At 31.6% G+C, this 6,420-nt stretch overlaps 1 pseudogene; it reads right to left on the bottom strand.

Moving 5' to 3' along the window:
* Positions 1–307: 307 nt before the first annotated feature.
* On the bottom strand, positions 308–934 carry LOC147000066 (NADH dehydrogenase [ubiquinone] flavoprotein 2, mitochondrial pseudogene; annotated as a pseudogene).
* Between the last annotated feature and the right edge of the window lie 5,486 nt (positions 935–6,420).

The raw sequence follows: 6,420 nt of genomic DNA, 5'->3' as shown, positions 1-6,420 counted from the left end.
CTTAATAATAACATGAAATAAAAGCTGTATATTTTTATCTGCCATCAGGGTCTTTCTGTTATAGTCTATCAGTGAATCACTAATGCTCTGACCCTGTGTAATGGCTTTCACTACTGTTCCTTTTAAAGCACCAATTGGTGATAATACTCTATCATAGCAGATCATGAAAACCAATTATTAAAGGAAAAGAATTCACCAAGCAAAATGCATAACTGGAAGTACTGGGAAAATAAAGAGGATTTTTAAAAAAAAATGTAAATAATTTCATATTTTATTTCTCCAGTGACATCTCTACAGTGAATATAAGTTAAAGTCTTTCTTCTACAGCAATGCTAGGTTGTTTGGGTGGTTCAGTCAAAGAAGGAAGGCCTCCAGCTGGCTCAAAATAGAACCAGACACTTCTTGGCCCAGGCTTTGGAACTTTCCCAGTTCTGAGTTCATTAGTATTATCTTCAATAACCTTGGTTGTTAGATCCTCATAGAAGTTGTCATTTATTTGAATCATTGGTGCATTTACACATCCTGAAGTATTCACCTTCCATAACAGTGAATAGTTTTTCAGGTGTAGTGCATCTACCTTTTGTTCTAAGCATTCTCTGAAGGGTCTCCAGTCTCTCAGAATCTCAAGCATGCAAAGATACTAGTACATACATGAAACTGGCTTTTGATTATACATTGTATAAAAAGTTTTTACTTTGCATACTCTCATTAGAGGTAGTTCTAAAACTTCTGCCACACTTTTCAAAGCAGAGAGGAAAAACCTTCTATTCTGCCTTTGTGGTAGATCCAGGACAGGCAGCAGAACTGCTTTATGCCCATCTGGGTAATTTTTTATTACTGCTTCCATTATCTTATACTTTCCTGGTGTAGAATCAAATGGAGTATCTGGGTAATTCTCAGGAGGATTACAATGCACAAATAAGGCTCCTCGCATGTATTCAGAACATGACTGGCCACAATATTCTCCTATCCTGGCTGCTCAAGGCTGGTTCTGAATGTAAAGAAGATTTTTTATAGTGAAGTAGTGTCTGGCTAGATCAATAGACAAGTAAATTTATTACACAATTTCAATTACAGTTTTTATAAACTTTACAAGAGAAGCCATAAACCATTTTCAAAATACATGCTGAAATACTTAAACACCTATATAATTTTTCTTCTAACAAGTTTTGAAGATTGTATTGCTTGTATAATATTAGTCTATTTGAACGAGTTTTTTAAAAAGTATTTCTCTAGTTATATTACAAAACAAGTATTTCTGTTGTTTTTCAAAAAATATTATTGATTTTGTATTCTAAGTTAAAAGTATCTTATTTAAAATAAGAGTATAATTTTCGAAAAATGCTATTATTCAATTAGATGAATTTTGAGCATAGTTAAATTGTATAGATGCAAATTAATCTTAACATAACTTTATTTCCATTTATGATGTTAATAAACGTGGTACTTTTAAGCAAATACAATGTTATAAATTTAGGTTTTAGAACATATAAATATTATTAATATTATCAAGAATCCCAGTATGTTATATAATATGTTTATTGTAAGTTTTATCAAGAATTAGCATAAAAACTAACATTCATTGAATAGCCATTTAATGTACTATGCAATTTTAACATAAAGTATATGAGACTAATAGTGGTAATTTAAAAATAGATTGATCATTTATTTTCTGTAATCCTTATTTTAATGAAAGTGAACTAGATAGTCACATCTATCATTTCCAGGGTCATGTTTCTTTAGAAAGTCCTAGAATATTCTTTGACTTTCATATGTAGAAAATGAAGTGTTACCTCATCTCTTCCTATTTTTATTGAAATTATTATACCTATAAAATACTGGAGAGTTTAAATATCTCCAATCCTGCATGGATCATAAGCTTTAAAAACATTTTCCATAAACTGTCAATGTTGTACTTGAAAATAATCAGTTTACTACCTAAAAGTGTTACAACACTTTGTCTTCCATGGTCCCCCTCTAAAGGCTTTATAACTTGGGTTGAACACATTTCAAAGGTAAATACTAAGTAATCAACTCCTTTTATTATCCTGGAATATATTCTTGTCATCTGAACATGATTTACTATTTATTTAAAATGTTTCTGGTAGGTTTTCAAGGTTATTTTCACTGGGGGCATTATGATGTGGTTTGTAACTTTTATGAGAGGTATAGTATCTTTCTGCTCTTCTTTTCTTTCTTTCTGTGCTTTGACTTCCACATCTGGAGTTAGTTTTAGAGTGCAATTTGAAACAGGGAACCAATCATTTGTGCATTGTGGCTTGGTCCACACCTGGATCTTGGGGAATTCAGGCCCAGTGTCAGGGTCTGGTGACTCCTTATCTGTCAGTACTCAGAGCTAAAGGATGACAAAGGAAGTTTGGGATGTGTGCTAAGGATCTAGGAACCACTAATTGCCAGTGTCCCAAGCATATGGGTTGCAAAACTTGGGTGGGACATTTGTGGTTTACTTGTTGTTGCCAAGAATTGGATGATATGTAGAGGATTAGACTATGTGTTTGGGATCTGTGCTCCAAGCTTTTTATCTAAGCATCTGAATCAGGTAATGTTTAAGCAAATTGTATTAATATCATATATTTTTAATTAGTTTAGTGGTTATGTGACTAAGTTCAAATGATGTTTTTAACAGTGCTCAAAAATATCTATTAAATATAATTAACATAAGCATATACTTTTTAATTAAAGATGATTACTAAATATAATACACAGGTTCATGTATAAGTCCCAGTGACCACAGGACTACATATTAATGACACATCCTTTATATAGGAGTATAGACTGAACATAATAATTTGTTTCTAATGAACAAAATAAAACAAAATAATTGGGTTGCAAAACACTGGGAATTCCACTCCCTTTGGCTGTTACTGAGGCCTTCTTACTTGCTCAGCTCTATGAAATGAACTTTCATGTTGTGATGGTTTGTACATGCTCATCTCAGGGAGTGGCACTATTAGAAGTAGGTGTGGTCTTTTTGGATTAGCTGTGTCACTGTGGGTGTAGGCTTTAAGACCCTTATACTAGAGGCCTGTAAGTCAATATTCTGCAAGCAGCCTTCAGATGAAGTTGTAGAACTCTCAGCTCCTCCTAAACCATGACTGCCCAAACATTGTCATGCTCACTTCTTGATGTAATGTACTAAGTCTCTGAAACTGTAAGCAGCTCCAACTAAATTAAGGACCTTGGTCATGTTATCTGTTCATAGAAGTGAAAGTCTAAGAAAGACCCACGTTTTATCATGTTCTGTGGCAAGTCTGACACACAGAAAACAGGCAGAAGCAACAAGTCAGTGTGTAATTAGTGAGACAGCCTAACAATTTGTAAAAAGTCAGAGGCTACCATGAAAGGGCTATCAAAAAGAAGGATCTTTATAATTAAAATATTAGATTAACAATAGGCTCTGTGAAGGCCAAAAGTAGAATACTCAGAAACTTGAACTCAGAGATTTGGTCTACTTGCTTTGGGACATGACAGCAATTATGAGCTTATGTCACTAAATTTAAGAATAATTTAATGCATGAGAATAAGTAAATAGTGCACTCAGGATTGTCATAGGGGTTATAAATTGGAAAGGGCAGAAATTCATATTTATAAGTATTAAAAATGATCTTTATGTACTTAGTGTGTTTAGAAACAAACAACTCATTTTTAATGTTTTTTCTTTATTTTTGATAATTTCATATAGGAATACAATGAAGGATGATCACATCTACTTTTCATTTCCCAGTATTTACCAATACCCATATGTACTCATCAATTCAACCCCATCTACTTCATACTTATGTTTGTTTGAAAGCCCAATAAGTTGAATTATTGCCGCTTAAATGCATATGGATGTGTGGCCATTCATTGGGTCGACCCAACTTATGAGGGGACACATTCTGATTTACAGGCTTCTATTGTATTTTTAGTGTTTTCTTTATTTTTTTTCTTTTAAAGATTTTAGTGTATTTAAGTTTGGGTTTTTAATTTAAGCTTTAATTGACGTCAGAATTGGGTGTTCAGATCAGAACATCCACAGTGACACAGCTAATCCAAAAAGACCACACCTACTTCTAATAGTGCCACTCCTAAGATGAGCATGTACAAACCATCACAACATGAAAGTTCATTTCATAGAGCTGAGCAAGTAAGAAGGCCTCAGTAACAGCCAAAGGGAGTGGAATTCCCAGTGTTTTGCAACCCAATCATTTTGTTTTATTTTGCTCAATAGAAACAAATTATTATGTTCAGTCTATACTCCTATATAAAGGATGTGACACTAATCTGTAGTCCTGTGGTTCAGATCAGATTCATGGGATTATTTCCATATATTTATATCTGTTAAGAGATACAGAGAAAGTAATATTGAAAGAAAGAAAGAAATAAAGAAAAAGATTGAAAGAGTGAGAGTGAGAGAGTGTGAGAGGAAGGAAGGAAAGAAGGAAGGAAGGAGGGGAGAGTGAGAAATTGATAGATAAAAAAAGAAGAAAAAACAAATAAAGGCAAAACATAAAGAAAAAGAGAGACAGAGAGATAAAGTTTGGAAGAAAGGAGGAAACAGAAAGAAAGAAAGAAAGAAAGAAAGAAAGAAAGAAAGAAAGAAAGAAAGAAAGAAAGAAAGAAAGAAAGAAAGAAAAATAAGAGAGGGAAAGGGAGAAAGAGGGAACGATTCAGAGATGGAAACATATGGAGAAAGACAGAATTTATGAAATATACAAAATTAATTAAAAATAAATAAATAAATGAATGAATAAACGTTTTAGGGATTTTTCAGCTTTATGTGTATTCATTTTAGATTTCTATGGTATTATAAAAGGATTTGTAGAGTTTTAGAAAAGTGTATTAGAGTTTCTTGTTTTTTAGGCTTCTATTTTATTTTTAGTGTTTTCTTTTTTTTTTTTTTTAATGAACTTTAATGATTTCACAAAGCTGGAAAACAGTAAGAGATACAAAGAAAAACCCAATATAAACAACTCAAAAAAATTAATAAACAGAGGGAGAGAGAGTCAGAGAGAGAAATAGAGAGTGAGAGAGACTGAGAGAGACTGAGAGTGAGAGAGAGAGATAGAAACTTAGAAAGAAAAAACAAACAAGGAAAGAAAAAGAAAAAAGAAAGAGAGAGAGATAGAGGTAGAAAGGTAGGAAGAAAGGAAGAACGGAAGGAAGGAAGGAAGGAAGGAAGGAAGGAAGGAAGGAAGGAAGGATGGAAGGAAGGAAGGAAGGAAGGAAGGGAAAGAGAAAGAAGGAAAGGAACGATGGAAGAAATAGAAAGAAAGAAAGATAGAAAGAAAGAGAGAGAGAGAAAGAAAGAAAGAAAGAAAGAAAGAAAGAAAGAAAGAAAGAAAGAAAGAAAGAAAGAGAAAAGGAGAAAGATTCAGAGATGGAAACATAGGGAGAAAGACAGAATTTATAAAATATAAAAAAAATTAAAAAAAAACAAACATACAAATAAATAAATGAATAGATAAATAGATAAACAAATAAACAAATAAATATTTTAGGCAAATTTCGGCTCCACGTGTATTCTTTTTAGATTTCTATGGTATTTTAAAAGGTTTTGTAGAGTTTTTAGAAAAGTGATTTAGAGTTTCTTGATTTTCAGGATTCTATTGTATTTTTAGTGTTTTCTTTAAATGATTTTAGTGTATTTAAGGTTTGGTTTTTAATTAAAGCTTTAATTGACATCAGCCTTGTCCAGGGTGATCAGATAGGATACATGGGATTATTTCGATTTATTTATATCTGTTAATAGATAGAGAGAAAGTAATACAGTTAGAAACAAAGAAATAAAGAAAAAGAATGAAAGAGAGAGATTGAGAGGAAGGGAGGAAATAAGGAAGGAAGGAAGGATTGAAGGAAAGATGAAGGAAGGAAAGAAAGAATGAAGGAAAGAGGGTAGAGAGAGAAAAATGATAGAAAAAATAAATAAAGACAAAAAATAAAGAAAAAGAGAGACGAAGAGATAAAGTTAGGAAGGAAGTAGGAAACAGAAAGAAAGAAAGAAAGAAAGAAAGAAAGAAAGAAAGAAAGAAAGAAAGAAAGAAAGAAAGAAAGAAAGGGAGAGAGAGAGAAAGAGAGAAAGAGAGAAAGAGAGAAAGAGAGAAAGAGAAATACAGAATTTATTAAATAAATTAGTAATCATAAATAAATAAATAAATAAATAAATAAATAAATAAATAAATAAATAAATAAATAAATAGATATCTTAGGCATATTTTGGCTTATTGTGTATTCTTTTCAGATTTCTAGAGTATTTCAAAAGTTTTGTAGAGTCTTTAGTATAGTGATTTAGATTTTCTTGTTTTTCAGGCTTCTAATTTTTTTTTTTTGTTCTGTTTTGTTTTGTTTTGTTTTCTTTTTTTAATGATGTTACTGTATTTTAGGGTTTCGATTTTAATTTATGCTTTAAGTGATTTCATT

This window comes from Mus caroli, unplaced genomic scaffold (assembly GCF_978045245.1).
Source record: "Mus caroli unplaced genomic scaffold, Mus_caroli_1 scaffold_22, whole genome shotgun sequence".
NCBI lineage: Eukaryota > Metazoa > Chordata > Mammalia > Rodentia > Muridae > Mus > Mus caroli.
This window is presented reverse-complemented; position numbering and strand designations above follow the sequence as displayed.